The sequence below is a fragment of the Coffea eugenioides genome, chromosome 10 (assembly GCF_003713205.1).
Source record: "Coffea eugenioides isolate CCC68of chromosome 10, Ceug_1.0, whole genome shotgun sequence".
In the NCBI taxonomy this organism is placed as follows: domain Eukaryota; kingdom Viridiplantae; phylum Streptophyta; class Magnoliopsida; order Gentianales; family Rubiaceae; genus Coffea; species Coffea eugenioides.
Window position 1 is genome coordinate 17749964 of NC_040044.1, and position 14293 is coordinate 17764256.

Genomic DNA, 14293 nt, shown 5'->3' on the forward strand with positions numbered 1-14293 from the left:
GAGGTGTCAAAATGGGTGACTTGGGCGGGTTTGGGTTGGGTAAAATGGGTAATGGGTATAAGTGAGTCAACCCATTTATACCTATTTAATTAGATGGGTATAAATGGGTAAGTCAAAAAATGAATTGGGTAACCCAATTACCCATTTATTTTAATTTTTTGTAAATTCATTTAAATTCATTTTTGCAAACTAAGTTATCAATTTATACCGCTCTTTGTATCCATTATTAGTTTTAAATATTTACTTATAATGTTCAATAAGCCTAATTATCAATTTTTTTCATTTATACTCTATTTCACAAAATTACATATTATTTAATAATTGAATAATAAGAATATAAAATTTTGAACTAAGTACTATAAAAGTTAATATAAAAATTTAATCCAAAAATTTTGAGCCCCTAATATTTTTTTCATATATAAATTTAAAATTTCATTTTCGAAAGATAAGAAAAGAGGCTCAAATTTATCATAAATTGGTAATGCCGAAAAATGAGCAAGTTAACAAACTAAGAGAAAATAAAATAATAAAATAAAACCAACAAATAATAATAATAATGAAACAAAAGTAATTAACATCATGACAAAATGAAAAATTTGAAAAAAAAAAATGGGTGGGGAAAAAGAAGAGATTTAGGGGAAGAGAATTCTAAATGGGTTAATTGGTTTTGATGGGTTACCCAATAATATCCATTTAATAAATGGGTATTATTGGGTAACTCATTTATACCCATATACAAAAATTTAAGATACTCATACCTATCTATTCATGGGTGGATATGGGTAAATTTAATTAAGTGGGTTGATTTGCCACATCTATCTCTGATGAAGGTTAGGTGGTTGCGTACATCCAGGGTTGATTTTCAGTTTTGGGTTTTTCGACCGATAATGTGAGCTATAAGCACAATTTTAAAGAGAACGAGAATCTCATGATGTTACTTTGCAACTCCTTTCTTTCTTCCTACGAAGAAATGCCGCCTTACATTGATTGTAGGATACAACAATGCCACGTCTCTTGTTGAAACTGAAGTAATAGCTCCTTGTTTATCAATGGAATTTAAAGGACGATTACTGTTTTTAGTTGATATGTATGTAAAGTGGATTGGAACTTTATAGCTAGGCTAGAGATTATGAGCTAGGGTATGAATGTAATGATCATATTAGTTGTAATAGGGATTCATGGAAATGATGTTTGGGTTTCTTCAAAAAATAAATAAGCAAATAAATAAAATTTATCTATTGCATAAACAAAAATGTTACTAAGTTCGTTGAGAATCATGTAAGGTTGAGTGGGTGGACCGAAGGTACCTAAATAATCTTTAAACATGTTCCAAGAGTAGAGGTCAAAATGATGGCACGTAGAAGGCTACAGGCAGGCATGAAAAGAAAAATGCAAAAGAATCAAAATGAGAAAGAAATTCTTTTCTGCACCCTATGGGAGAATGAAGTTATGCTAATTCTACTCTATACCACTTGGGGGAAGCTTGTATTTAGCACGGGAGTTTTAACCTGTGTGGTGAAATATTTATTCAAATGAATTTATAGAAGAGGTTGTAGAATTAGAATTATATAGTAACACGTTTCATTGAATCAGTTGAAGTGAATGGCATTATAAGTAAACTAATCAGATCAAACAAATTTATGCATAATGGTTCAACCATTTAAAGCACCTCTAAGCAGCAGTAATTCCAATGGATAAATGCAAGTTCAAACAAATGGCAACAAAGCAAATTACCAAATCAATAGTTTTGTCAAGTGGAGTTTGTCAGCATAACAAAAAAATAAGGCACAGACAACCTTAGTAATTTGTCGCGCCCCATTTTTCCGTGATGGAAAAATAAATTAAGTGAAGGGTGTTATTTATAAAAGATGTGATTTTATTTTAAAAAATAAGTAAAAGAGGACCTAAAATGGGACTTTAAAAAATGCGACAATTTGGGTCTAAAATTTAGTTTAAAAAGGGTTTTTAAGAAAAATTAGGAGTCGCCACTTGGTATTGAGTTTTGGTGTACCAAGTCACTCAAAAATATTTTTTAACAAAAATAAAATAAAATAAAACCCTTTTAGACAATTCCAGATCTTTGAAAACAAGAAAAAATGAGTTCGGGAGTCACGGTTGAAGAAAGGGAAGGCAAAGGTTCAATTGACTCAAACCTACGGCACCCTTCAATCTAGTCTAAGCTAGTTGCGTGGTTTAGTCAAAATTTTCTTAATCTAACCCTTAAATTTATCATATTTGGATGTTTCTTACATGGATGCAAATACAAATGTCGAGAGGGGCAAAATATCCATTCAAGAGTTTAATTGAAACCAATCGCATTAGTTGCGAATGCCAAAATAATTTCTTGAAAGGGTCACAAGTATGCAAATGATGAAATCAAAAGAAAAGAAAAGAAAATTAAATTATATACATAGATATAAGTGATCAAAAGAAAAGGAAATGCAACATAATGGGTACGGGAGGTAAAAACTCGTGACATAATTTTCTTATACAGGGATTAATGGGTATTTAAACTAAAAAGTTATAATCACCCATTTCTCATATTCAAAGACTAATTTTCCTAGTCTAGACATGCAAATGAACTAACTTATTTTTGCAATTTCTTAAATGAGATGCAATTTTAAATGATATGATTAACACATATAGAGGATAGGGGATAATATAATAGGCAATACCATGCAAATGAGAAAAGATCCTAAAAATAAAAAAATATGCATGAAAATGTAATGAGTATCACACAAAGATAAATCTAACGTATGAACGATCTAAGGGTCTAACGTTGAACTAGTCCATTTCTAAAAATCCTTACTAGTATTGGACTAGCAAGTAAACGGAAGGAGAATCCACAACTAGTGTTAGACTAGTGTGGTGACGTCATGCATTAACAATACATAGTAAACAAATAATAAATAAATTAAAACAAATAAACACATAAGAGCACGTAACACATAATACATAAGCATGATATCTAGATGCAAAGATCCTAATAAAGCGAGTAAACACATAAACACACGAGCATACAAACACATAAACAAATAAAAGCGAATAAAGACCTAACTATTACATTCGGAGACTCTAACTACAATCTAAAGGGGTAAAGAATGAAATAAAATAATAACCTAACTATTACAATTTGGCATGTAAATTCCTCTCAAACAATCAAAAATTAAATTAAATTAAATAAATGAAATTAAAAATGAATAATAATAATAAAAAGAAAAGAATAATAATAAATAAAAGAAAAACACTCAAAACCCGTTGGAGCACATAAAAGGAATTTAAAATAACAAAAGATATTACCTCTCTTGAAGTGGTGACTAAGTGGGGGTGAAATTGGCTCTATTAAGGCTCCAAAATGAACAAAATGATTAAGACACCAATTTAATTAACAAATAAATCATAAAAAATGGAAATAACATGAAATCTATCAATTGAAGTATTCAAATGAAATATAATTAATAATCTAAGAAGAAAAACAACTTCTATTTAAGAAATCAAATCTGTCAGAGACCTAATTGCAAAAATTAATAAAGTTTTGGGAGTCAAATTATAATTACACAAAAATTCGGGGTCCGAATTAAAGGAAAATAAAGTTTAGGGACTTATTTGCAATTAATTAAGGACCTAATTGAAAGAAATCTAAAGCATTTAGGGTCACAATACAATAAAGTAAAAGCACAGGGACCAAACAGTCTCTTAGGAAACAAGGCCATCGGGCCAAATTTTTTTATTTCTTTGGGTCGAACACTACCCAAGCCCAGCCGAAAGTCCTAGCCAAAACACACAGGCCAACCCGTCTTTTGTCACTTAAACCCAATCGAAAAACTACATGGGTTTTGACCTCCTAGCCCAACCAAAACCCAAAAGAAATAAACCAAAACCCATTTCTAAAACCCAATAAAATAATAATCACAAGCCCACACCTAAATAAAAAATATTAACCCAAACTCTTTTTTTTTTCTTTCTTTTCTTTCCTTTCTTTTCTTCTTCCTCCCCTTCTTCTCCACCGAGAAGATGAAGCTTCCTTCTAGCTGGCGGCTATGGCAGCCTCCGGCGGCACAATCGATGGACCGCCACCGGACGCCGACCGCCGGCAAATTTTTCGATTGCCAAATTTTCTCAAAATACACATCCTCAATCAATTTTTCGCGCAGATTTCATTTCCGGAGTTATTTTTTACAAAAAATGAATCAAAAGTGGCGAAATTGCCAAAACAGTCCGGTTTTTTATTATTTTTAAAAACACTATAATCACTGCTAAAAATCATAAAAAATTATACTACAATATTCCTTACAACTTCATCAATACAACTATGATTTTAATTTGACAAGAAAACAATATAAAAGGGTTAAAATAAAGCAAAACAGTCCCCTAAATTTCATTTTTTCATTTTTGACATTTTTCAAACATTTAGCATGCTTGTACAATATTTATTTCTTTTTCCTTTAATCTGATTTATAACTTGTCTAACAACACAATAATAACAAAATCAATAAGAGAAAAAATACACAAACAGCCAAACAATTAATTAAGGAAAAAGAAAAACTGGAAAAATAAAAGAAAGAAATACCTCAACGAAGTTTGTATTCTCTTGGCTCAAGTTTTGATGTAATTTTCGGCTCCGATTGTCCAGTTGCTGCCTCCTTTTTGTTGTGCAAGTGTGTTGAATTTTTGGGAAGAGATGAGAGAGCTTTTTTTTTTTCCTTCTCCTGCGTTTTCTTTCTCTGTCTTTTTTTTTTTCGTTGAGAGCTCTAGCCAGAGAGTCTGAGAGTGAGAGAGTTTAGCCTGCAATTTTTCGCTCCTTCTTTCGTCCATTGAGATCCAGGGGCCAAGAAGCAAAATTGGAGCCCTTTTTTTTATTTGTTCCGTTGCCTCCCATGTGGTTTGGTCAAAAGGTGATTTGGTGGAAGGCATCATGATGTCTCTACTTTTTTTTTTCTTTTTTCTTTTTGAATCCAAGGAAAGAAAAATAATACTTTTTATTTTTTTTTATTTAAAACAAACCTGCAAAAAATGAGATAATACACGTTAAAATGTAAGAAAAAAATAACACTTAAAATAGAAAAAATTCAAGAAAACATTAAAGATTGACAAAAATTTGGTGTCTACAACTTGCGCCTCTTTGTCTAGAGTTTAAAAGAAACTCAAGACAAAGACGTAGACACCAAATTGCTTACCTATTTCCTCTAACTGTACCTGAATTAAAATAAACAAGCCAACACTTGACTGAAATTATTGAACACAAGATGTCATGAAATTACAAAACACGTGACCGAACTCATGTACAGTTGCCTACGTATCCCGCCATGGGAATCAGGTCAAACGTAGTTCGAATACAAGTGAACCACAATGAAACATGTGCATTGACCATCTGTGATCTTTGCAAAGTCGAAGAAGTCTGAGCTCTCAGAACTTCTAACACGAAACATAAGATAACTGAGAAAGCACAATTATTAACCAAAACAGTCAATAAAAGTATATTGTCATAATTAGAAAAAGATACGCGGAGGGACGCGGTTACGCTCCAACAAAAAATTAAATGTGATTGTCTAGAATGGGGGTAGAAGGGTGCGCGGCGGACGCTGAGACTCACCAATAAGAAATTAAATTTGAATTTTTTTTTTGAAAAAGATGCGTGTAGGGCCGCAGTTACGCTCCAACAGAAAATTAAATTTATCAAGAAGGGAGGTAGAAGGGTGCGCGGCAGACGCTGAGACCTCACCAACAAGAAAATTAAATTTGATTTTTAGAAAAAGATGCGTGGAGGGACGCGGTTACGCTCTAACAGAAAATTAAATGTGATTGCCTAGAAGCGGGGTAGAAGGGTGCGCAGCGGACGCTGAGACTCGCCAACAGGAAATTAAATTTGATGATGATTTTTTTTTCAAGAAAGGGGATCGAGGGGTGCGCGGTGGACGTTGAGACTCACCAACATGAAATTAAATTTGATCAAGAAATGGAATAGAGGGGTGCACGGTGGACGCTGAGATTCACCAATAGAAATTTAAATTTGTCATCAAGAAATAATAGATTGGTGGGATATGATCCGAACTCAATTGATAGATTGGTAGGATACGACCCGAGCCTAATTAAAATGATGGATTGGTGGAATATGCCCCGAACCCAATTGATGGATTGGTGGGGTACGTTCCGAACCCAGTTGAATGATACATTGGTGGGATAAGACCCGAACCCAATTGAAATGAAATATTTTCGAATGAAATTTGATTGTCAAGCAGGGGGATAGAGAGGTGTGCGGTAGACGCTGAGACTCACCAACAGGAAATTAAATTTGATCAAGAAAGGGGATAGAGGGGTGCGCGGTGAACGCTGAGACTCACCAATAGGAAATTTAAATTGTCAAGAAGGGGAGATAGAAGGGTGCGCGGTGGATGTTGAGACTCACCAACAGGAAATTTAAATTTGTCATCAAGAAATAATAGATTAGTGGGATACAATCCAAGCCCAATAAGATAAAAACGGTCAGTGGGATAAAATCCAAGCCTGCCGAGATTGGTGGGATACAACCTAAGCCCAACAAAAATAAAATGGTATTGAAATAACTTTTGGAATCGCAATTTTTCAAAATTTGCCCCAGTGTAGGGCCTCTTTTTTTTTACTTTTTACTTCTTTCACACCTTTTTCTTTTTGTCAAAAGTGGAGAACTTTGAAACTTGAAGAATACCATTGACAATTGTCCCTTTCAAGGATTTGAGAGGAAAATACATATGACGCTATCCTCTCGATTTTCAAGGACATTTTTTTTTTCAAAATTGATTTAGAATGCATTACCAAAATTGGAGCTCACTCCTTTCAATATTTACCTCAGTGTAAATCATGTTTAACAAAGGCCACATTTTTCATGCTTTCGAAAGAGTAAAAAGAGTAATGGTTCATTGTGCTCGTTTTATCATTGAGAATGTGACAGCCCCACCTTCCCCCAAGGCGAACCAAAGGGTTTAGCGGACCACCTGCCCAACTCTCGTCAGGACTACAGAGTCGAATCACACAAACCCTATATTACGCATGATCGAACCCTAAGAAAATGAACAATTGAAAACCACCAAACTCAAATATAACTTACCAAATCATACGGTAAAATGGAACATCGATTAAACACTTCAATGAAAAGGAAAAAAAAAGGGAAAACGAAAACGAAGCTGAAAATGAACAGTAACCGCCACGTCACAATCCGGCCGGTTTCTGTCCGGATTGAAGGCAGTAGCACAACTCAAAATTTTCAAATTCCCTTGCAAATCCGGCCAAGAACTGGCCGGATACTCGGCCGGATTCGGTGAATAGTTCCCGGCAAAAATTTTTCTTCTTTCTTCGTTCAATTTCCGCACTCGTCCAAAACCCAACCAAACACAAATAAACTTTAACTAACATTAGAGAGTATACATTTCCACGTAAATGTACCATGTAAACATGAGAAAATACTTTAATATATACATGTTAGGAAGTTTACAAATCAAAAGGGAACATTGGATTGATACATTTAGGTTTCCAATTATCAAGGAGCTATACAAAAGAATATCTAACTAGCTCAACTCGCGTCTCAAAATCATGATTTCCAAAAGTGGTTTATGTAAGGAAAACAAAGATAATGAGGAGGGGGTAAGCTTACGCTTAATAAGGTACCAAACATATAGCAATAAAATCATGGCATTTCACGTTTAACCAATCAGATACACATGCCAGATATAAGGTAAACCAGTTAGACACAGTGATTCAAATAGGAAGGATATAGGTGGCTCTCAGGAGCCAGATCTCCATTGCAGTACTTGATCCAAACCCATTGACTCTCTGTCAATGTATATAGAACCAACATGTCTGTAGACCCCACTTTACACCAAATTCCGTCCACCAAACATACCCCTTACCGGACCCGAACACCTCAACAGAAATAGAAGTGGTAATACTCGAGTATACCAGAATCAAGAGTCTCAATACCCAAAGATTCCCAGAACAGACCACCGTGGTTCGTTATCTAATCGACCTGGCCCTTGCCGGCTCGACTCAAGTAACTAGCCACAGGTTTTGAGCTCAGAGATCACAACAGATCATTAGATACAAGTCTCCAACCGACGTCAGATTAAGCACAGATAACAGAGTCAGATGTACACAGTAAATAGGCAGACACATAAGAGAACGAGTGCGATAAAGTACACCCTCGTCTCAAACAGATTAAATAGAGAGTACAGTCATTCAAATCACAGATTGCATGTACAAAAACCAAGTTAAGCAACAAATGAGGGAGTGGTACACTCACCAGTTCAAGTACAGATACTTCAAAAGTTTTCACCCAAAGTGGCTTTAATCGCCAAGAAACCCTAAAATAACCAAAATAAAACAATTGAAGTTTCCACATCCAAAATCGAGTAAACGGAATGCACAAATGAGACTCGACTACTAGTCGTATGCCTATACAATTGACTACAATTACAAGAGATAAAGTTGTGGTTTCGGAGTAAAACGATAGCGAATAGTTCCACAACATGCACAACCCCCAAAACCCTACATTTCTAACAAAATTTAACTCACACTTGAAGAAACCAAATGACTTAACAATTGGACAGCACCTCCCCTTAAATTCTCTATTTTTCCATCTTACAATCAACACCAATTCCTCTCAAATCAACCACATACAAATCACAGACTATAAAACACACCTTTCGGCACAATAAGCACAACTGAAGCTACACTTATCGGATTGAAACGAATCTTTTGGCGTTTTGAAGCCAAGACATATACCTACATTTCTTATGAAGACTTACAAAGCCCAATCATGCATTTTCATGGTAAAAAATCGAAATCTCAGTGAGGATAGAAAACTGTCCGTGAAACAAGGCTTGTGGGTAGTCAAGGGTATTTCGGTCATTTTAAAAGTTACAGTGCTCCGATTGAGCTGAAATTTTATCAGTAGCTAGCTAACTCAATTACCAACAACTTTCATGTTTTGGGAAAGGGCTGATTCGGCCTTCCTCAAGGACGAACATGCAGTGCAAAAACAGGGTAGATTTGAAACCCTAAAACTGAAATTTTCCGCACAAATCTGAAATTTTCCGCAACAACCACAACTAACACACAAAAGCTCCATTTTACACTATATCAAGCTATCATTCCATGGCCAACCAACAATTATCATATAAAATCAGAAAAATCACCAATAAATCCAAAAATCTATCAAAACTCTACTTTCAACCAGAAAACTACCACAAAACAACATACTTAGCCATTAAAACCACTAATTTACCATTATTAAGAACAAGTAGAGGATTTCTTAGCAACTTACCTTATAAACTCAAGAAAGATAGCAACTTAGAACCTCCTCTTCTAAAACCACTCCACCACCCTCTTTAATCCTTCCTAGCAAAGGACTTTTATGGAGTAATTGGAAGTTTTAATGGTTGGATAACAAGATATAAGCAAGAAATGGAATAAACAAGTTGAAGGTCTCTCTCTTCTTTCCTCTCAAGAAGCTCGGCCAAGATGTAGAAAATGAGGATGAATTTTGGGTCAAATTTGATATTTAGTAAAGTTGGGGAATAGTGGTCAAAGTCCAACATCCATTCATGTCGCGACACCTAGCACACTTTTAAGTTCAAACCTATCTTCTTGTCTCTCTATGGTTAATTCATCTAGATAACCTCTAATCATCTCCTAACACCTAGTAAATTAATCCCTTTATACAAAACTTAACCTAATTGGCCGAACTTATCGCACTTAACGCACTAGCGGGTCCCACGTCAAATATACACTCCTAATATCTCATGAACTAACTTATACTAAAAAAATGATTTAAAAACTATATTTACTTATAAAAAATCTCTGGAAAATCAATATAATAGGGTTTAATGAAAAAAATGCATGCGAGAAAATAAAATAAGATATTATGAAATAAAGAAAATTTACTGGTCCTCACACTCTCTCCCCCTTAAAGAAATTTCGTCCTCGAAATTTTCTTATCAACGGGATCTATCAAAATCTAAGGTAATCAACGGATCGTACCTTCTACGTCCTCAGACAAGTCAGGGACCTGATGATGCTCTAAAGAATACACCTGAGCCGGTTACCTTCGATCCAGTCTCTTCCCTTTCGATTGTCCAGGTTTAGTTTTAGTTGGTTGTTGGGTCCTTTTCCCTTTGCGCAGTCGAGCTGGACAGTTAGCAATCCGGTGATCAGCGCTTCCACAGCGCAGGCATTTTCCCTCTTTCTTCCAACAATTCACCTCCGTGTGATTTGGCCCTCCACAATATTCACAAGGACCACGAGTAGCAGAGACCGATCCTCCCCGTGAGACATCACTTGACACCCCCGGTAGTCGTACTCTCCCGTTTCCCTTTCCAATCTTAGGGGATGTACTTTTATCCTCTTGCTCTGAGCTATTTTCAGGAAATCCCCTTTTCTTGGCTTGGAAGTTTCTAACTTGTAGCCTCGCAGTTTCAACTCGCTGGGCCTTCTCCACAGCATCATTAAAGGCACTAAGTTGGGTTACAACCAGGTTTTTCTAAATCTCAACATTTCATCCCTGAACAAAACGCCTTATCGGTCTTTGTTCGGTTTGTTCGGTTGCAATCAATTCGGGCGCAAACTTAGATAATCGGGTAAATTGACTCTTATACTCAGCTACAGTCTGAGTTCCTTGGCGAAACCGAATGAATTCATCTTCCTTCTTTTCTTGGATTAGAGGAGGGAAAAACTTGGCGTTGAATTCCCTCATGAAATTCGCCCATGTCCTCGGGGTTTGTTCTCTTTCCCATTTCATTCGAATTACGTTCCACCAAGAACGGGCGGCTCTCTCCAGTTGGAAGACAGCAAACGTGACCTGCCTCTCCTCGGTATAGTGTAAAGCCGCAAATATGTCTATCATCTTCTCCAACTACCCTTCGACCACATTTGGATCGGGTCCTCCAAAAAAATTTGGTGGGGAGAACTTTTGAAATCTTTCGAGGGCTCTATCCTCGCCCTCTACATTGTTACCATGGTTTCCAAGTCGAGGATTAGGGTTTTGGCCCTGGTGTTCTACTACATGGGCTAGCAAATTGGTCATACGCTGGATAGCAGCGACTACTTGGGCATTAGGGTCAATTCTAGGCTCAGGGTTTGGTTCAGGCTTGGGTTCCCGATTACCCCTTTCATTCGAGGGTTGCTTACATCCGCGCCCACGACCACGTCCACGACGAGTATCCTCCATTGATCTAATCAATCTAGGGTCGAAGGGTGAATATAACATTAAAGATAATTATATGTAAAAGTAAGTAACAAAAAGTACACCTAGATCAAAAGCATATATACATAACTCAACTTTATCAGGCAAATCACACGGTAGTAGTTAGTTAGACACAAGCAAAAGGAAATTCCATGAAAGTATCAGGGTCATCAAAAGTACTATATACTAACTAGGCCAAATGTACATAAGCAACTAATGAAAAGCTTTCCCCCTCCAGGGTTCCGTCCATAATCTACGAGAATAACACAATTTATATCTTAATGAAGGTTAATCATACTTACTAACATCCGAACAAATCACACGAAATTCCATAGAATCACATTTCTAGTTCGCCCAAGTCCTTTCTAACCTAGAGTCTCATCTATTTAGTAGCTGGGTACAAGAATTCCAAATAAGATAATTCACAACTCGAGTTGGCCGGTCGCAAGAGTAAATCATCCATATTAAAGATTCCTACCCGACACATATACCTATCTTCCTCAAGTCCCATGATAAAGATCTCTACACTTATAACATGCATAGTTCATAACTTACGCCCCAAATGAGCACTTAATCCCTTAAACACATTCACAAAAGCAGAACCATAACATCACTTGGCCCAAACTCACTCCGCGCAGTGACCACGCGAAGTGGCCTGATATCACCTGTGACAGCCCCACCTTTCCCTAAGGCGAACCAAAGGGTTTAGCGAACCGCCTGCCCAACTCTCGCCAGGACTACGGAGTCGAATCACACAAACCCTATATTACGCGCGATCGAATCCTAAGAAAACGAACAATTGAAAACCACCAAGCTCAAATATAACTTACCAAATCATACGGTAAAATGGAACATCGATTAAACACTTCAACGAAAAGGAAAAAAAAAGGAAAAACGAAAACGAAACTGAAAATGAACAGTAACAGCCATGTCACAATCCGGTCGATTTCTGGCCGGATACCCAGCCGGATTCCTGGCCAAATTGGAGGCAGTAGCACAACTCAAAATTTTCAAATTTCCCCGCAAATCCGGCCAGATATCCGGCCAAGAACTGGCTGGATACTCGGCCGGATTCGGTGAACAATTCCCGACAAAAATTTTTCTTCTTTCTTCGTTCAATTTCCGCACTCGTTCAAAATCCAACTAAATACAAATAAACTTTTACTAACATTAGAGAGTATACATTTCCACGTAAATGTACCATGTAAACATGAGAAAATACTTTAATATATACATGTTAGGAAGTTTACAAATCAAAAGGGAACATTGGATTGATACATTTAGGTTTCCAATTATCAAGGAGCTATACAAAAAAATATCTAACTAGCTCAACTCGCGTCTCAAAATCATGATTTCCAAAAGTGGTTTATGTAAGGAAAACAAAGATAATGAGGAGGGGGTAAGCTTACGCTTAATAAGGTACCAAACATATAGCAATAAAATCATGGCATTTCACGTTTAACCAATCAGATACACATGCCAGATATAAGGTAAACCAGTTAGACACAGTGATTCAAATAGGAAGGATATAGGTGGCTCTCAGGAGCCAGATCTCCATTGCAGTACTTGATCCAAACCCATTGACTCTCTGTCAATGTATATAGAACCAACATGTCTGTAGACCCCACTTTACACCAAATTCCGTCCACCAAACATACCCCTTACCGGACCCGAACACCTCAACAGAAACAGAAGTGGTAATACTCGAGTATACCAAAATCAAGAGTCTCAATACCCAAAGATTCCCAGAACAGACCACCGTGGTTCGTTATCTAATCGACCAGGCCCTTACCGGCTCGACTCGAGTTACTAGCCACAGGTTTTGAGCTCAGAGATCACAACAGATCATTGGATACAAGTCTCCAATTGACGTCAGATTAAGCACAGATAACAGAGTCAGATGTACACAGTAAATAGGCGACACATAAGAGAACGAGTGTGATAAAGTACACCCTCGTCTCAAACAGATTAAACAGAGAGTACAGTCATTCAAATCACAGATTGAATGTACAGAAAACAAGTTAAGCAACAAATGAGGGAGTGGTACACTCACCAGTTCAAGTACAGATACTTCAAAAGTTTTCACCCAAAGTAGCTTTAATCGCCAAGAAACCCTAAAATAACCAAAGTAAAACAATTGAAGTTTTCACACCCAAAATCGAGTAAACTAATGCACAAATGAGGCTCGACTACTAGTCGTATGCCTATACAAATGACTACAATTACAAGAGATAAAGGTGTGGTTTCGGAGTAAAACGATAGCGGATAGTTCCACAACATGCACAACCCCCAAAACCCTACATTTCTAACAAAATTTAACTCACATTTGAAGAAACCAAATGACTTAACAATTGGACAGCACCTCCCCTTAAATTCTCTATTTTTCCATCCTACAATCAACACCAATTCCTCTCAAATCAACCACATACAAATCATAGACTATAAAATACACCTTTCGGTACAATAAACACAACTGAAGCTACACTTATTGGATTGAAACGAATCTTATGGCGTTTCGAAGCCAAGACATATACCTACATTTCTTATGAAGACCTCCAAAACCAAATCATGCATTTTCATAGTCAAAAATCGAAATCTCAGTGAGGACAGAAAACTGTCCGTGAAACAAGGCTTATGGGCAGTCAAGGGTATTTCGGTCATTTTACAAGGTACAGTGCTCCGATTGTGTTGAAATTTTACCAGTAGCTAGCTAACTCAATTACCAACAACTTTCATGTTTTGGGCAAGGGCTGATTCTGGGAGGATTTGTAAAATCCCTTATATTTTTCTTAAAATTTCCTTTTATCTGGAAATTATTACTTTATAATAGCCTTACTACCCAATCACCCTACAAAAAGTGCAAATGAACATATAATTAAGGGTTTTCCCTTTCGTTTTCAAGTTATCACAAATTAGGGTTTTTACGCCTTTTTGTAGTGTGACTAATCCATACGGAGTGTGGATCAATTTTGATGATTAAGAGTGAGTTGTAGATGATATTAAGTGTGTGATTAGAAGTGATAATAATAAGTTAGTAAATTATAAGTTAAAACCCTAGCATACGCGATTTAAGAAAAATTG